The sequence below is a fragment of the Pan paniscus genome, chromosome 11 (genome assembly GCF_029289425.2).
Source record: "Pan paniscus chromosome 11, NHGRI_mPanPan1-v2.0_pri, whole genome shotgun sequence".
NCBI lineage: Eukaryota > Metazoa > Chordata > Mammalia > Primates > Hominidae > Pan > Pan paniscus.
The window spans coordinates 115106983-115126707 of record NC_073260.2 but is presented as its reverse complement, the minus strand read 5'-3'; the positions used below and the strand labels follow the sequence as shown (position 1 = coordinate 115126707).

At 33.9% G+C, this 19725-nt stretch overlaps 1 protein-coding gene across 39 annotated transcripts in view; it reads right to left on the bottom strand.

Annotated features, from left to right (window-relative positions):
• PTPRD (protein tyrosine phosphatase receptor type D) overlaps positions 1 to 19725 on the bottom strand; it is a 2308100-nt gene that overhangs the window by 1149887 nt on the left and 1138488 nt on the right. For 2 of the 39 annotated variants that reach the window (XM_055092142.2, XM_055092140.3), the window contains exon 8: positions 890 to 1031. The exons of the other annotated variants lie outside the window; for them this stretch is intronic. The gene's annotated coding sequence lies outside the window, so the exon portion shown is untranslated. The remainder of the gene's footprint in view (positions 1 to 889; positions 1032 to 19725) is intronic. 39 annotated transcript variants of the gene reach the window in all.

Here is a 19725-nt window from a genome sequence, read left to right as displayed (position 1 = left end):
TCATTGGTGGTGTTTCCTGTCTAACATTGTCATGTCTAAAAATTATTTAAAATGTAATTTTGAAGTAGAAAAAGTATTTCATAAATAAATAAGTGGTTTCACATTATGTTTAAATGTGATCATTAATCTATAAAATTTGGTGAGACAATTATGCTTTGAAAGCAGTTACTGATTTAGATTTTCTTTAGAATGTTAAGAAAATATGGATTAGAAAATACATAATCCATATAATATTTTCAGAGCATAGAAGTTCCTTTAAATTACACTCTAGATATAATCTAGGTATGATTAATGGTAAAGTACCATGTAATAACATGAGGCTTTAATAAATGAGTAAACAATTCAAGTGTACAATGGAAAATATATTTCACTTCATATGTTCATTATTATAAAGAAAAAAAAAATGTTTCTGTATCTGTCAAGAAGAAATCCAACATTGTACCACTATTTTTTTAGTATAAAATGTTTATTTTTTACTAACATTTTATGGTTTTAACAAAAAAAATTTGTAAATGGTTTTGATAGGTTGATTTAAGATTTTATTCTTTCAGGCTAACTTTGTATAATGAGTGTGCATGTCTTTACTTCAAAATGTATGAAGTGTATGAAATGTATGAAAAGTGAAAAATATTGTGTCAGGAGACAGAATTATAAAAGCTTAAAAAAAACATGAGTTTTTTTGTTGTTGTTGTTGTTTCCCCAAGAGGGCTAACTTGGGACAGTGGATGCCAGCTATCTCAGAAAGACAAAGATGACCAAGTACAGTGGCTCACGCCTGTAATCCCAGCACTTTGGGAGGTCAAGGTAGGTGGATTGCTTCAGTCCAGGAATTCTAGACCTGCCTGGGCAGCATGTAGAAGCCCCATCTGTACAAATGTACAAAAATTACCTGAGTGTGCTGATGTATGCCTGCAGTCCCAGCTACTTGGGAGGCTGAAGTGGAAGGATTGCTTGAGCTTGGGAGGGAGAAGCTGCAGTGATGAAAGATTGCACCACCGCAATCCAAGCTGGGCAACAGAGCAAGACCCTGTCTAAAAATGAAAACAAACAAACACATACACATACACAAAAGAAAATAAATCAGAGTTGCAGGTGAATGGTCATGCTTTAAATGGAAAACTGAGCCAGGACCTATCAGAGAGCCCATGTGAAGTAGCTGGGGTGTGGAAAAGGAAACCAGAAAGTCTGCAGAGATGGATGCCTGAGAAACTCAAAGCCCCATGGAATAGCCCCACAGGAGATAGTGTGTTGGCTCATATGTCCAGTATATCACTACAGCAAAGCAGTATTTGAGAAAGCCACCACACAAAAGCTATTAACAACCAAGGAACCCATACTGAATGGGGAAAAGCTGAAAGCATTCCCACTAAGAACAGAAACAAAATAAGAATGTACACTTTTACCACTCCTATTTAAAATAGTAGTGGAAATACTGGCCAGAGTAATCTGGCTAGAGAAAGAAATAAAAGGCATCTAAATTGGAAGAGAGAAAGTCAAATTATCTCCGTTTTCTGACAAAATGATCTTATATCTAGAAAACTCTGAAGATTCTTCCAAAAGACTCCTAGATCTGATAAATGATTTCAATAAATTTTCAAGATACAAAATTAATACACAAAAATCAATTCCATTTCTATACATCCACCATTTTCGAGCTGAGAACCAAACCAATAACTCAATCGCATTTAAAACAGCCACAAAAATACCTAGAAATACTTTAAACCAAAAAGGTGAAAGACCTCTACAACAAGAAGTATAAAACACTGATGAAAGAAATCACAGATGTCACAAACATATAGAAAACATCCCATGCTCATGAATAGGAATAATCAATCTCATTAAAATGACCCTACTTTCTTAAGCAATTTACAGATTAAATATGATCCCTATCAAATAACCAATGCCATTTTTCACAGATTTAGCAAGAGCAATTCAAAAATTCATATGGAACCCAAAAAGAGCCCAAGTAGCCAAACCAAACCTAAGCAAAAACAACAAAGACAGAGGCATCACATTACCTGACTTCAAACTATACTTCAAGGCTATAGTAACCAAAACACCATGGAACTGGTACAAAAATAGACACATCGATCAACAGAACGGAAGACAGAACCCAGAAATACAGCCACATACCTACAGCCATCTGGTCTTTGACAAAGCTGACAAAAACGAACAATGGGGAAAGGACATCTTATTCAATAAATGGTGCTAAAAACACCTGGCTAGCTATATGAAGAAAAGTGAAATGACCCCTATTTCTCACGATATAAAAAACTAGCTCAAGATGGATTACAGACTTCAGTGTAAGACCTGAACCATTAAAAATCCTAGAATAAAACTTAGGAAAAACTCTTCTGGACATTGACCCAGGTAAAGAATTTATGACTAAGACCTCAAAAGCAAATGCGACAACAATAAAAATAGACAAATTATACAAAAGAGCTTCTGTTCAGCAAGAGAAACAATCAACAGAGTAAATGGGCAGCCTGCAGAATGAGAGAAAACTTTTGCAAACTAACCATCCAAAAAAGAACTAACATCCAGAATCTACAAATAATCTAAACAAATCAACATTAAAAAAAAAACAAATCCATTAAAAAGTGGGCAAAGGACATGAACAGACACTTCTCAAAAGGACATAAAAATGGCAGCAAACATATAAAAAATGCTTAACAATAATCATCTAAGCGATGCAAATTAAAACCACAATAAGATACCATCTTATACCAAATAGAATAACTATTATTAAAAAGTAAAAAAAAACATGTTGGCAAAAATGTGGAGAAAAGGAGACACTTATACACTGTTGGTGGGAATGGAAATTAGTTCAACCCCCTATGGAAAACAATATGGATAATTCTAAAACAAATAAAGATAAAACTACTATTCATCCTAGCAACCCCACTATTGGGTATCTACCCAAGGGAAAATAAATGATTTTATCAAAATGATACCTGCACTCTTATGTTTATTGCTGCACTATTCACAATAGCAAAGTCATGTAAGCAACCTAAGTGTCCGTCAGTGGTTGACTGGATAAAGAAAATGTGGTATAAATACACCATGGAATACTATGAAGTCATTAAAAAGAATAAAACTATGTCCTTGGTAGCAACATGGATGGAACTGCGGGCCATTATCCTACAGGAATAACTCAAACAGAAAATTAAACACTATATATTCTCACTTATAAGTGGGAGCTAAACAATGGGTATACGTGAACATAAAGACAGAAGGAATAGACACTGGGGGATCTAAAATGTAGGAGAATGGAAGTAGGGTTGAGGTTAAAAAAAAACTACCTATTTGGTACTATGTTCACTATTTAGGTGATATGTTCACTAGAAGCCCAAACACCAGCATTACACAATATACCCATATAACATACCTGCACAGGTACTTCCTGGATCGGAATTTTAAATAAAATCATATCATTGTCTAATTTTATATAGAGAAGTTGTCTGTATTTTTTATTACCAAAATATGACTTTTAAATTAATGTCCCCAAATCCGCCTCTCTCAAGTCAAGTAGCCCAGGGAGAAGATTTAATGGAATTAGAGTAGATAAAGAAATGAGAGAACATGGAAAAACAAACACACGATATACAAACAGAATGGAAGAAAGTTAATATGAAAAGGGTTCTTAACCATTTGAGGGTATCTGAACCATCTGAAAATGTGGCAAGAGCTAGGGGTCTATTCAGGAAAATGCCCATATACTCATACCCTCAAAAGGTCTACAAAATTGTAAAAGTCTGCATTATTCCTAGAGAATTGTACAGCCTCACAAAAATTGTTCATAACCTCTATGTTAGGAATTTATGGGCCAGATTGAGGCAGCAATAATCCAGACCTAGAGTGAAGGCATTTGGATGTTAAACAGTAAATGAACTGTGCAGAGAATAGAATCTATGAGCCTTTCTGTAGGCTTCTCTCCTCGTTCTTCGCACGGATGACTTCTGATCCTTCAGGTCTCAATTTAAATACTATCTCTTCAGCTTCTTTAACCATTATATTTAAATTGGGACTTCTACCTTATTCCTCCTTCCTTGTATTATAGTATTAAACCAAATTACTTTGTTGTAATCTATTATAGTGGTTGCCATAACTTATTAATATTTGCTTCTCTATTTTTGTCTTCCTGATCTATAACATCTATGTCTTGTTTGCTATTATGTCTCCAATATGTGATATATTGATCTGCAAATAGTCCACTCACAATAAATATCTGTTGAATTAAAAAGTATGAGTGAGTAGACTTTCAATATCAGGACTGTAAAGGACTTCAAAGTATTATATAATTCTACCTTCAGCCACCTTTTAGGATTTTTGAGAGAAAAGGGAGTTTAGAACTAGAGGGCTAGAGTTAATAGTAATTTCTGGCAATGAACTATGCAGCCAAGAATGGAACGGACATTCATTTGAAATGTGAAATAATAGTTCTCATTTGTCATAGTCTTGGGTATTCATATTCATGTATTTGTAACTAAAAGATTTTGCAGAAAGGCAATAAATGATTCACCAGAAGTCATTGTCATAAAATTATATGTTTAACATATTGAATATGCACTTAAAATTATTTTAGATTTAATATATACAGATAAGTTAAATCAGATTTTTAAAACAGATAATTTAATAAGAGTAGAAACAAATAACAACCCAACAGTAAAAACCATGCACATGACTCCTCCAGGGTGGCCTGTTCTAGTTGCCTCGTTGTTTTGCAGATCCTTCTCCCTTATTTTCAAGCCCCTTCTTTAACTTTTCCTTTTCGATCTCCCTAAATGCTGTACTTTTCCAGTTTGTGACCAAAATCACCTAACAGGGAAAAATGACAGTGCTCACACTTCGGAGTATAGCAGGTGACATGGCAGATGATCAATAGAGATGGAAATTTTGGTGGGATCTATAAATTCTCCTCCTAGACACTTTGTCCCTCTTCTACCCCCTTAGTCTTTACCAAAAGTTCTTGTCTGCTGTGACCCACAAAAAATGAAAGAATCACCACATCAGTTTTCTTTGTCACCGATTGTATAGTTTAAGGAATTTAAACATTTTCAGACACTATGTTTTACTGCACTGACTACCAAAAATAAAAAAGATTGTTTGTGGCATCTAGTTTCCAAGAGACTAAATACGAACAAAAGCCTTTGTGGCATCTAGTTTCGAAGAGACTAAATAGGAACAAAAGCCTTTGTGGCCTCTTCAGACTGAACCACAGGTCCTGGTATTAATTCAACTTTCTACCTCGGCTCTCCCAGTTGTGAGGTCATTTGGATGAAGGATTACAGCAATATTCCTTTGGAAATTTGCTTTAAGAATCAGGCAGCTAGGGATCATTGAATCCTTGAAGTTTAAATTTGGAAAGATAAACAGGAATAATTGTCACAACAACAAAAGAGCAAGGACAGGCTACATTAACCAAATCTAGACTCCTTCACTACTTCTGGATGAGAGAGTGGGTTGGAAGAGGGAGGGAGGGGCAGGAAGAGGGAGATTTGGAGAGAGCTCCAGAGAGAGAGAGAGAGAGTGCAAGAGAGCAAGTGAGCAAGCAAGCACATATGAGCAAGCTGGAGGTGGAGGAGGCAGGCAAAGGAGACCAAAATATAACCAGAGTATGTAATTAGAAGTTTAGAGTCACTTTCCTATCACCTACTTCCTTTAATTTCTAAGACTGAAAAAATACAATCCAAAGAAAACATACAATTTTTTAAAACCTTCTATTTTTATTTTTTTTATTTTTTAAAATTTTACATTCAGAGGTTACATGTGCATGTTTTTTTACATGGGTATGTTGTGAAATAGTGGGCATTGGGCTTCTAGTGTACTTGAAACTGGCCCAATTTTCTGATAGAGCTGATACTTTTCGTTTCTTTTGAATAAACATAGAAGTTTACTATCCTAAGTCTTAAAACTTGAGAAACTTGGATTTGTCTTATCTGAGTTCCTTTCTTAGGAAATCAACCATCAGGACTCCCAAATAATATCAAGGAACTGAAACTTACCAGATCACCACATTTGGACAGTGAGACACCAGACCCCTCACTCATCATGACTACATAACCAGCTACCTGCTTCTTGTTAACTAACTCCTCTTTCTTTCCACTCCCTAATTCCTGTTTTCTCAAACATGGTTACATTTATTCCCAACTATATTAACCCTTAATTTTAGTTCGTTGAAGAGATGGATTTGAGTCTGATCTCACTTCTCTTCGGCTGCAGCACTTTAATAAAGCCTCCATTCCAGGAAACACTCATTGTCTAGATGATTTGCTTTCTCTCCAGTGAGCAATGGGACCTAGACTGAACTCTGGCATTTTGGTAACATACCCATCACCCAAATAGTGAACATTGTATCCAATAGGTAATCTGTCAACCTTTTCTCCCTCTCACCCTCCCTGCTTTTGGAATCCCCACAGCTTATTGTTTCCAAAATGTAGTAAAAGGATAAATAGTGAGTTTGATTAATTCTCTTACTACTTATTTTTATTTAGATTTGTATAGTTACTATCATTGCATTTTAAGCTGTTTAATTATAGAAACAAAATTATCATTAACTCTTGCCTAATTTTCATCTCCTGTGACTATATATTGCTCTGTGTTAAAATTTAGTCCTTTCTATGAGTCGCCTGAAGTCTAACACAGCAAGAGACAAATTTATTAGTATGTTTTATTGCTTGAATTTATGAAAGTTTCTGTTATTCCTGCTTGGTTTAGTTCTTAAGTCTGATCACCTTAACATTGGAGAGTCTATCAAATTCCATCTGTTAGTTGATTTCCACCCCGGGAATCACATTATCCAGTCAAATATAAAATCCATCTGCAGTAAACATGAGTTTTTAGCAATGAGTACCTTTTTATTTATTTATTTTCTTCCTTAACCATGATTATTCCTCCAGTGTTTTGTGTCCTTTCTTACCCAGGTCTTAAAGGTACAGCAAAAAGTGACTTATGCTCCTCAATTCCCTAGGCTTAACCTTATGGGATGTTAATTAAGCATGTCCAATGCAGGTGTCTAGAGCATTGTGCATGAAACCTCATGTGCGCATTTTGCATATTTTAGGGTAGGGTTGTAAAGTACAGAATAATTGAAGTTTCTTGTGAGACAACTGAATTCTGGTTATTCTTAAAGGTATTTTCCATAATATTTACAAATATTACTGGCTACAGAGATCTCCTGCCCCAATGGCTAAGCTCTGGTTCTTGTATTCCCTTTTGTGGTTTTCCTCATGATCTGTATAGTTTTGATCTTAAAAGACAGCAATATAGTTTAAAAAGCTGCAGAAATGTACCAGGTAATCATCAATATAACAGCTGAAACTTTTCTAGTATGAGAGAATACCGTCACTCTTCCAATAAAACAAAAGCCAAAGAAAAGATGCAACTCTTAAAACTGTGCAATAAAACAAATAACAAATACTTTAACCTTAAGATATGGAAAATGTATAATGAATTTGCTTGAATCCCTCCTAGGCATAAACAAGATGGTATTTTATAAGGCTAAGAGCCAAAAACCAATATGCAAACTGATTGTTTGAGTCAGAGGAGTCCATTACTCAAGTGTAAGAATATAACATTTATCACTAATACATAAATGGGTGAGAGCAATATAAATTTAAGTAGCTATATCAGAATTCATACTGGAAAACAAATACCCAAAAGACAAAGACTTTTTCTCTCTCTACAGGACAGTTTAGAGTTGATTTCCAAATTCCTGATTTTTGAGAACGATCCTCTCTTCCATCTTTTTGCCTTTTTCTATACCCAAAACCCAATGCGTTCTGGATCTAGAAAAGGCACCAAACATTTAAAGTGAGATTTTGCTTAATGAAAGACCATTTAAGCTGTCATTTCTTGCTGGTGACAGTATTGTTACATCTGTGTCAGGGGTGTGGGAAGTGGCGATTTGCTTCCATGGAAATCAAGACAGAATGCTATTGGTAGGGAGGTGGGTATTAGCCATGTGCTGGATCTTGGTGGGTTTCTCCTAATACACCCAATCGTCCACAACCATTGCAATACATATCAGCCACAGTGACTACAAATTGTGCTTATTTTTTGCCAGAGATTTCACAAAAATATTTAATTCCATAGCATTGTATGAATCACACTACAATATAAAATCTAGTAGCCAGGTGTGATGGTTCACACCTATAATACCGGCACTTTGGAAGCTGAGATGAATGGATCTCTTGATCCCAGGAGTTCCTGACCAGCCTGGCCAACATGGCAAAACCTCCTCTATATAAAAAAATACAAAAATTAGCTAGGCATGGTGGCAGGTGCCCATAGTCCCATCTACTTAAGAGGCTGAGGTGGGAGGATTGCTTGGGCCTAGGAGGTTGAGGCTGCAGTGAGCTGTGATTGTGTCACTCTACTTCAGACTGGGCAACAGAGTGACACCCTGTCTCTAAATAAGTAAGTAAATAATAAAATAAAATCTAGCTTATCTTCTTCCCAGATCAGTGTTCTAGATGAAGTTGCTATTATGAATCATATACTATACAATTCAAAATTATTCATCGGTAGTGAAACTGCAGAGTACAAATCACTGTAGAAAAAAATAATTCTGAAGTGCATTAGAAAGTTTACATAATTTAATTGAAGCAAAGGAACTCGCTGATGAATTATTTTCATTTAATTAAGGGAGTGTATTCAAAACAAAAATCTGTGTTTCATACTTACTTTTCACATGAATGACCAAGTCTTGCCCATTTCTCCTTGAATGTGTTTAGTAAGAGGTAGGGATATTCTGTATGGATAGACAACTTATTTGATAGTTCATCCTTTCTCCAAATATTTAAAATATATTTTTTCTTAAAGCAAGTTTCCATATCTATTTTTTCCTGGACTTTTTGATTTTCTATCAGTTAATCTGTGCAAAATGCCTTACTAATTTTAATTGCTACAATTTGTGATGTGTTGTCTTCTTCTCCTCAGTCTTTTTTTGTCTTCCAAATAGTCTTTCTAATCTATACTTTTTGTTCTTGCATGTAAGTTTGAGTTAGCTTGTCAAGTACTGAGAAAATATACCATGTTATAATTTTGAGAGGATTTTCTTGAATTTTTTGATTTAGGTGAATAGCTGAATTTAAACTTTCCTAAGTCTTTCCACTCATGTATAAGATGAAATTTATTTTTTACATGATGATATCATAGAATTTGGGTAATGTATTTCTCAATACCTATTTTTTCATTACATTTCCAAACAGTTGTTACTAAGATAGAAGAGGACACATTTATTGTGTCCTCACCATCCTTTCCTAGATTTTGTATAGGAATAATCACATCATATAGAGATGATGGTTCATTTATCTTTTTTTTTTTTTTTTTTTTTTTTTTAACCTAATGCTTCCCAGTTTTTTTTTTGGTCTTCTCTTTGGCCAAAATCTATCCTAGAAGTTGAACAGGCTAGGCATGGTGGCTCACGCCTGTAATCCCAGACCTTTGGGAGGCCAAGGCTGATGGATCGTCCGAGGTCAGGAGTTCAAGACCACCCTGGTCAACATAGTGAAATCTGTCTCTACTAAAAATTCAAAAAATAGCAAGGCGGGGTGGCAGGCACCTGTAGTCCCAGCTACTCGAGAGGCTGAGGCAGTAGAATTGCTTGAACCCAGGAAGCGGAGGCTGCAGTGAGCCAAGATTGTGCCACTGCACTCCAGCCTGGGCGACAGAGCGGGACTCCATCTCCCAAAAAAAAAAAAAAAAAAAAAGTTGAGCAGAAATGATCGCATCTCTTATCTTACATAAATAGCATGTTTACTATCGATTTCAGTAGATATCCTTGTGTTAAATTTCTCTCTTATTTTGTACTTCTATAGTTTATCTTTTAAAAAGTTTTAAGAAGGTATTGACTTTTCTGCATGTATTTAGGAAATCACATAGTATATTTTTCCTTTAATCAGTTTACGTGGTTAATTACACAAATATTAAACCACTTAATTTTCTGTAAATCTAATTGGTAACTATTCATTTTAAAATACATTGAGGTATTTGGTATGTCAATTTTTAACTTAAGATTTTGCACACATGTTCATAAGACAGGTTAGCCTACACATTTTTTTCCTGTAATTGTCCAACTTTACTATTAAACATCACTATCCTTGAATAGTGATTTAGGAACTTTATACCATGCTTATTTTGTGGAGCAGTTTTGCATTTGAATGTGGAAATTTACTTCTTGGGATTTGTAGAACTTACTTCTACTAGACCTACTGTTAGTTTCCTCTTTCCTTTTCTCTTTCTTTCTCTCTTTCCTTCTTTCTGTGTAGGTAGTATTTAACTATTGCTTCAGTTTTTTTTATCGGTTTTGATTTTTTTTCTGGGATCACTTTCAGTAATTTATATATATTTAGAAACTTCATTTCCTATAATATTTCAAAAATGTTGGTAAAAGCAGTTTATAATATTGTCTTAGGATTTCAAAAAATAATCTATATGAAATACATACATTTCAAAAAATAATCTTTACTAAGATATCTATGTAGTTATCTTTGTATAGATATGTGCATTTAGTTATATCTGTAAACACATACACAAGTATACTTATATGTGTGTGTTGTTTCCTGTCTTTATCCTAGTCTTCCAAATATCTTTTGATATTTTTCACTTTCAGCACTCTTCAGGCTTAGCTACTATACTTTTTCTAACTTCTTGATTAGGACATATCAGTTATTAATATTCAATGTCTTTATTTCATAAACATGCACTTCAGTCTATATATGTTTCTCTAATTGTTTCAGCTTATAAATCCAGTACTTTTTTTGTTAGTTAAAAATAAGTGATATTTTAAAATTATAATTCTAAAAATGCATATATATAGTTAGAAATGTATATTGTAATTTTCACATATATTGAAAAATGGTTTGGTTATATTTCTGAAATTAAATTATAATTTTATTTTTATCAGAGAAAGTCATTTACATAATGCCAGGCACACTGATAGGTTTATTCTCAAGGCTTAGTGTGTCTATTTAAACCTATGATTTTTAATCATTTTGATCAGGGCAAATTCTCATGTGTATGTAGAGTAAAATATCTCCATAAAGGGGTTACATCATTATCTCACAGGGAAACAGTACCATTCAATCCTTCATCAAATATTTATTTGTGACTTTAGCATCATAGCTTTAGATGACTAAGAGCTACATTTGTGGTCATAAAGCACTTGAAATGTTTGGCCCAAATTGGGATATGCTTATCACATACAATATACAACAGATTTTGAAGACTTAGTGTGAAAAGAATATATGAAATATCTCATTAACATCCTAAAATATTATGTATAAGTTGAAATGCTAATGGACATATGTTAAATAAATATTGCATATTATTAAATTCATGTGCTTTTTACTTTTGTAAATGCAGCTATTAGAAAATTTAAATTATGTATGTGACTTGCATTATCTTTGGATAGTTCTCATTTAGAAATAATCTGAAACTGTTGTCTTCCAGGAGCAATGATTTTAAGGATAAAGCTGGCAATGTTCCCCAGAGAACAGCCTTAAATCAAAAGGGCTCACTGGGTCTCACATGACCAATGTACTTGGGTTCCAGAAAGCCTCTGTGGTTAAAAAACCCATCTACTGAGCTTGAGACACAGGCTTTCTACTTAGAGTTGGTTTATAGTAACAATACTTTCTATTTCAAATAATAATGTGCAATAAAAAAGACCACATGATTAACTGATGACAGATGAAAAGGCCTATTGAGTGCTGGCAACTAATTTGAGCATATACATTCTACAATATATATTACGGTGGATGTGCAGTAGAGAAAAATACAAAGTTGGTGCTTTCTAACAGTTCAAGGTGGGTATGTTTCTTCTTGAAGTTTTTAAAATGCCTGAATCTCTGCCTGGGCTTCCTAAGGGAAGTGTCTGTTTTTATTATGCTTATATATCATATGCAAATTGACTTGCTTATTTTGTATATAATGAAAAATCAAATGTAGTCATGGCATATGTCCAATGAGGGGTCAGAATACCATAAGTTCACAAAACATTTCAATCAGGGACCATTCTCGAGCTATGGGGAACATTATTTGGATGTGGGCAGAAGAAAGGAGGTTTTTGCTTTGCCTGATTGTTACTTCTGGTAAAAGAAAATGAATACCGGAGTGGATGAACTCCCAGAGGACAGAAATGGTAGAGAATAAAGAGGAGGCTTTTATCTCAAGTGCATATCTTTGCAGAAGCTGTAATAAAGTGCCAGTGGTGGCCAGGCTGTCAGGTCACAGTGGTTTGAATGAACTAGTGGTGTTAACAGTGGATGTGCAATATGATGAGGCTTTTTAACTGCATGGGATATTAGATATATATCTGTATGGTCACTTCTAAGATTTTCTCTCTTTACATTTGCAGCATTTTTGTAGATGTTTCTCATATTCACATTTGGCTGTTTCTGAAACCTACCATCTTCATCTTCAAGTACTGGAAACAGCAAGATACCATCTATGGGAAGAAGTTTCATTGATTTCCAAGATGTTATATTTTGTACAGTTTCAAAAGTCAATATCACATTAAAGAATAAATAATATTGTTATTTAGCAGAAACTTTGAGTTCTTTAAATGCCTTAAATACAAAGTATTTTATTAATTAGAATTGGAAAAATAGAATTGTAGTCAACTGATAGAGTTGGAATAGAAGGGTTTTCTAACAGTATACACTTAGTAAAAGGGGGAATAAACATTTTGAAATAAAGGCAGCTGTCCTCTTTTCCAATGGCATGGCTCCATCTTGATTGGACTGAAGTATATGGTACCAAACTTCCAATTAAAGTGAAGAAATCTACATTCTCCACTACCTTAATAAATTGCCATATGGATTGTTTTGGTATTCAGGGGATAGGAATTGGAAATCAGTGTAACAAGAGCCTCCTTCATCATTTGTCTGGAGGGACACGAATCAATGTGAAGCTGCCATGCTGTCTCAAATGCTAACTGATTAAGTTCATATGGGGAGGTTTAAAATAAGGCAAGATAAAACTACAGATTTAACGTGAATAGGCTTATTCTTCAATCATAAATGATTGGTGGGATGGAAACTTAGACTGTAGTATCTGGATCTTTTCCTCACAAATGTTTTATAGACCAGAATTCCAATGGGTGCAGCCATCTATCAATTTCCATGGGAAATATCAGGTTGTAACGTGCAGGTCTTGGGGTCTAACAGAACTGATAAATCTGTAAAATGTAAAGCATTAAGTACTTTGTTCTTCAGTGTCTCTGCATTTTGTATCCTTTCTTGGTCTTACAGTTGCAAAATAATGTATCATTTTCCCAGACATATTTTAATTCACAGTTTGACTACATTGGTGTGCATCTATATGTATCTATCTCTATATACCAAGATATACATGTATATGGACCCACATTTGATATTTCTATGAATGAAGGCCAAAGGAAACAACTGGATATTTCTTTTAGCTGAACTTATTATACTGTCAACAGTGACAATAGCAATAGGAGAATTTCTCATGGAACAACCTACAAAGCGATCATATTTCATTGGTGACTTAATAAGAATCACAATCCTTCAATTATAAATAATAAATCAAATTGTTGACATTTTACCAAAATCAATACTCTTCTCATTTCAAATAAAAAAATGCTCCTTGAATGAATATTAAAGAATTTATTGCTTAAATAGAAGTGAGTCACTATAAAATAGAAATGTCAAAATTGCTATATTTTAAAATTATTCCTATTTATTATGTTTTTGTATTCCTGATCAAGTTTTCTAATCTTACTATATTTTGATTTTTAAATTTCATTATAGGAGATGTATTGCTCTCATGTACTTATTTTGAACAATTCAATGCATTTCAGTTACTTTATTTTTCTTTACACAAACTTTTAGGCTAATGAGAATGCACTTTAGGCATTCACCCCCATTATATTTCATGCAAAAATGCAATTTATATAGGCAGCATTGCAGCATTCATACTTCTATTTTTATACATTTAACTGGTCACATTTCATGTTTTAAAGGGATAAGTATATCTTGAGGATTACATTTTGATGATTTTTTAACTACAGTTTACTCCTCAAATCCTGTTTCCTATAAATGAAAAACACATTGCAATTACCAGAAAATTCCATTTATAAAATATAGACCATTACCTACTTATGTATGAAATATTTTAAGTGTCTAAGTGGTATATTGACAGATATAAGATGGTGATCTATGCCAATATTTTAAATTTTCTATTCTACCTTATCATTTTAATTACAAAAGGACATGTCTCATTTACAAGTTAAATAATACATGAGCATGATAATCTACCCCTACTCCAATCTTCAGGCACTTGCAATCTCACATACTTGAGGGAACCAACGTAAGCTGTTCAGTTTGTAGCCAACCTCAAGTTTCTACAGCGTTTGAGGGAAAAAAAATAGGCTAAAATAATGATTCACACAGTTGAATAATGCTTGCTGTGACCAGTTATCACTATAAAGCAGGTGTGTAAAACATCATTTTACACACTCCTGAAAAACAACTCAATTTTAATCTATTAGAGTTTTGCGTTTTAAGTTCCCTTAATCAGCATAAAATCCTAACAATTTAAAACTGAAATAAAACATTTCAACTCATCTTATCCATTTTCTTACTTTTATTCTCTTATTTTTAGTTGACATATTAATTGCACAGATTTAGGGGATGCAGTGATATATTATTACATGTATACAAGGTGTAATAATCAAATCAGGATAATTAGCATATCCACACCTCAAACATTAATTATTTCTTTGTGTTGTTAACACTTAAAATCCTCTTTTCTAGATTTTTGAAAATATATATGAAATTATTGTTAATGAACTCTACATTACTACAGAACATTAAAATTTATTCCTCCAATCTAGTTGTAACTTTATACCTGTTAACCAATGTATCCTTATCTTCCCCTCTCCCTACACTTCCCAACTTCTAATATCCACAATTCTACTCTCTACTTCTGAGAGATAATTTTTAGTTCTCACATATAACTGAGAACAGATGAATGAAAACATGCAATATGCCTTTCTGTGCCTGACTTATTTCACTTAACATAATGTCCTCCAGGTTTACGCATGTTGTATTGAGTGACAGGATTTTATTCTTTTTTATGTCCAAAAGGTATTCCATTGTGCATATATAACACATATTTCTAGGCATCTGTTGATGGACATTTAGGTTGATTCCATATCTTGTCTATTGTGAATAAAACTGCAATAAACATTGAGGTGCAGGTATCTCTTTGATATATTGATTTTCTTTCTTTGGAAAAATACCCAGGAGTGAGATTGCTGGAGTGCATGGTATAATAGTTCTATTTTTAGTTATCTAAGAAACCCCCATCCTGTTTTTCACAACTGCTGTACTAATTTACATTCCCACTAACAGTGTGTAAGAGTTCCCTTTCCTTCACAACTTTGTCAGCATTTGTTAGCACTTCATTCTCTTGATGATGGCCATTCTAACAGGGGTGACATACTTCATCATTGTGGTTTTTATTTTCATTTGATGATTAATGAGATTGAGCATTTTTTCAAATATCTGTTGGTCATGTGTATGGGTTTATTTGAAAAATGGATATTCAGACTTTTTGTCCATTTTAAAATCTTTTTTTTGCTGTTAAGTTTTTAAGTTTCTTATATATTCTGGATATTTAGTCCTTTGTCAGATGGATAGTTTGCAATATTTTCTCTTAATCTACAGGTTTTCTCTTTACTACATTGTTTTGCTTTACGGAAGCTTTTTTGTTTGATATAGTCCATTTGTCTATTTTTGTTTTCATTGCCTGTGCTTTTGAAGTCTTATCTATAAAATCTATTAGATGAACATCCTGAAGTGTTTCCCCTATATTTACTTCTAGTGGTTTTATAGACTTGGGTCTTAGTTTAAGTCTTTATGCATTTTCAGTTGATTTTTGTACATGGTGAGAGATAGGGGTTTAATTTCATTCTGCTGCATATGGATATCCAGTTTTCCAGCACCATTTATTGAAGATTGTCCTTTCCCTAACGTATGTTCTTGGTACCTCTATAGAAAATCAGGTGGCTGCAACAGGTAAATTAATTTCTGATTTCTGTATTCTTTTCCATTGGTCTATTTTTCTGTTTTTATACCAATATCACGCCGTATTGATTATGATAGCTTTATAGTACATTTTGAAGTCGGGTCCAGCTTTATTCTTTTTACACAGTATTGCTTTGGCTATTCAAGGACCTTTGTGGTCCCATATATATTTTAGAATTTTTTAAAAATTTCAGTGAAGAATTCCATTGGTGTTTTGATAGGGATTGTATTAAATCTATAGATTGCTTTGGTCGTTACAGTAATTTTAACACTATTAATTCTTCTAGCCCATCAGTACAGGATATCATTCCATTTGTTTGTGTTCTCTTCAATTTATTTCATCAGTGTCCTGTGATTTTCATTGTAGACATATTTTGCTTCATTAGTTAAATCTATTCCTAGGGTTTTTTTTGTAGCTATTATAAATGAGATTACTATCTTGATTTCTTTTTCAAATAGTTTGTTATTGGTGTATAGAATTTCTACTAATTTTATGTTAATTTTGTATCTTGCAACTTTACTGAATTAATTTATCAATTCTAGGACTTTTTGTTCGAGTTTTTATAGATTTTTACATATGTAAGATTATGTGGTTTGCAAAGAGAGGCAATTGGATTCCTTTTTTCCAATGTGGATACCCCTTCTTTCTTTCTCTGGCCTAACTTCTCTAGCTGGAACCTCTGTTTTCTCAAGTTTTTACTTTTTTAAGGAGGAAAACAGACCAGCCAATGTAGATGAAGTACAGGCTTTTAAAAATAAAGAATCCTGCTAGAAGAGTGCACGATCACTCTAACTATAGCCAGGGGTGATACATACTACTAACTGAAGTCAGGCAATGGTTCTGTTAACATAGTTTCTAAATATTTCTATTATATAATACTACTTATGTTTACTATTTTACTTTCTCAACATCCAGAGCAAATAGCAATAGCTAATATATTACAAAATCTGCAATTATGTAGGGTTGACTCTCAGAATATTTAACAAGCATATGACATGTACAGCAACCATCCAAAACCAATACTAGAATGTCATTAACCAATAAAAGGGATAACCATAAACAACCTGTATAGCCTCACTCTTTTTACATATAACCCTGTGGCAGTAACTGCTGTTATGGAAGATTTTGAGTAAAACATTGCATTAGCTGTGACATTTTCCATCAGGAGAAATCTAACCTAAAAAAGATGAAGCAAAGATAGATATTATCAGCTCATAAATCCATGATTGTGCTAGTTTCTTATGTCACTGATCCATGGATCAATCAATGTCATCAGGACTCAAAACTCTCTTTTTTCTGTCACCCTTGCTCTTCTCTGTATTGGATTCATGCTCAGACAGCGTCTTACGAAATGGCAGGGATCATGTCACCTCATTTTCACTACAGATGTCCCTGACTAGATAGCTTCCAGTTAAATAATTCCTGAATGTTGATTTTCATTAGAATAGTCTGCATGTTTATTGAAAATGCCCATTCTAACATTCCACAGAGATTTCAGGTCACTAAGTCTTGTGTGTGACTTGGCAATCTGAAGTTTCAGCACATATTCCAGGTTCTTCTGATGCAGATGGACTAAGTTCACACAGCTCTAGAAATAGGCTTTGGCCTATGTTATATATAAACTGCTACCTCCGCAGTGGTAGTTTCACACATTGTAGGGATTATCATCACTTCTTAAATTAAAATCTTAGGTAGAACTCCACTACATTAAAAAAAGAAAAGAAAAGTCTCATAGACTGTACATTATATCTACTGATATATTAAAAGGGCCATTTATGAATATGAGAATTGAAGTTGAGAATCCAAAAATTCATAATCTTTCATCTTTTGGTGAGAAAACAGGCATAGTGATATGTCTGCCTCAATGTTGCATAGTGAGCTAGGTATCAGAACAGAATCCCTCAGTTCAGCCTGCTAACTCCTAGTGTGTCTATCTCTTCTTGATGTATAAACTCCTGCCATATATATGTTTTACTGGATTTTGAGGAAATAGATGATTAGCAAGCAAATATTTCTATTCACTCTGCTCATTTTCTTTTTAAATTGTGAATTACATGGTGTGAACAAATCTAGCCAGGGGCGTATTCTCAGAAGAGAAACAATATATAAGGAATATATAAACAAACAGGATAATTGAGGATTATAATAGATTTTGTAAGGACAATGAATAGTGATGTGTTAAGGGGATAATCAAGTGTAGGAAATACTTAAGTAGCTTTCATGTCAGTTTACACGTTTGTCTTCTTAGCTTGACAGAAAACTCACTGATGTCAAGGACCAGAACATCTTTATGTTTGGTTCCTTCACTGCTAGCATGTGGCCTCTATAATATAACTTATGTTTATAAATGTTGAATTTTACCTATGTATAACTCCTCTGCTCATACTAATGAGTATACAGATAGGAAACCTAATAAACAAAGCACTGATTTTTATTTATTTTTTTTTTTGATTTTTTATTTTTTTGTGATGGAGTTTTGCTCTTGTTGCCCAGGCTGGAGGGCAATGGCACCATCTTGGCTCACCGCAACCTCCACCTCCTGGGTTCAAGCGATTCTCCTGCCTCAGACTCCCGAGTAGCTGAGATTGCAGGCATGTGCCACCATGCCTGGCTAATTTTGTATTTTCAGTAGAGACGGGGTTTCTCTATGTTAGTCAGGGTAGTCTCGAACTCCCAACTTCAGGTGATCCGCCTCCCTCTGCCTCCCAAAGTGCTTGGATTACAGGTGTGAGCCACCATGCCTGGCCCTTCGTACCATTATTTCTAAACCATACAGTAGCAATGCAAAAAAGGTACTATTTACCTGCAGTCTTTAAGTGAGTGATTCAGCAAATGGTCCAAGAATGTAGGCCATTGGAAAAGACAGTATTTATACCCAGGACTGTCTGACTCCACAATATTTTTATCCCATAAACCCAATTATTTATCAGTTTACTGCTATTCAACTGTAGTCATCTCACTACCTTCAGTTCTGATGTGTACTTGCCTCTAACCGTAAAGGTAGGTTCTGCTCTATGATGACATCACCTGCTGAGATTAACAGCATGAGGATGCTCATGTTTCTCATAAGTGGGATTTTTTTTCTTACAAACTGGGACCATTTGAAGGTAAACTGAGGCATTAGTAGTAATTAAACTGGGACAATAAGATTAAATCAAAACTATCTGAGGCATAAGAGGAGGTGTAGTCACCCCACTCAAAGAAAATGCTTTTTAAAGTTCCGATTATTCATTTCCACACATTATTTATTTTACTATTCATATCACTGATATGAGGCTGGTATTTTTTATCTTAATTTCCAAGTTGAAAGGGTAAGACCCAAAACAAGTATGACAATGATTATTAAGTAAAAGAACTGATATCCGTGAAAGGAAGTAGTACTGGAGTCTGAAACGTATTTCCCAGTACCTAATAATAATAAAATTGGTTTGGTCACTTATTACATTATATGGTGCAAGAATGTAATAATGATAATGAAATCTGTGCAAAGGATGCTATTAGAACTGTACATTTTCTTGACAAACGTGTTTCAAAAAAAACAACACAACCAATGTTAAGGAAGAATAATATTGCTTAATCTTTGTTGATTCTCAAATTGAATTTTATAACATCTGTAATAAATAGTTCTCAAAAACTCAGGCTGGAGATTGATTTGTGTATCTTCTA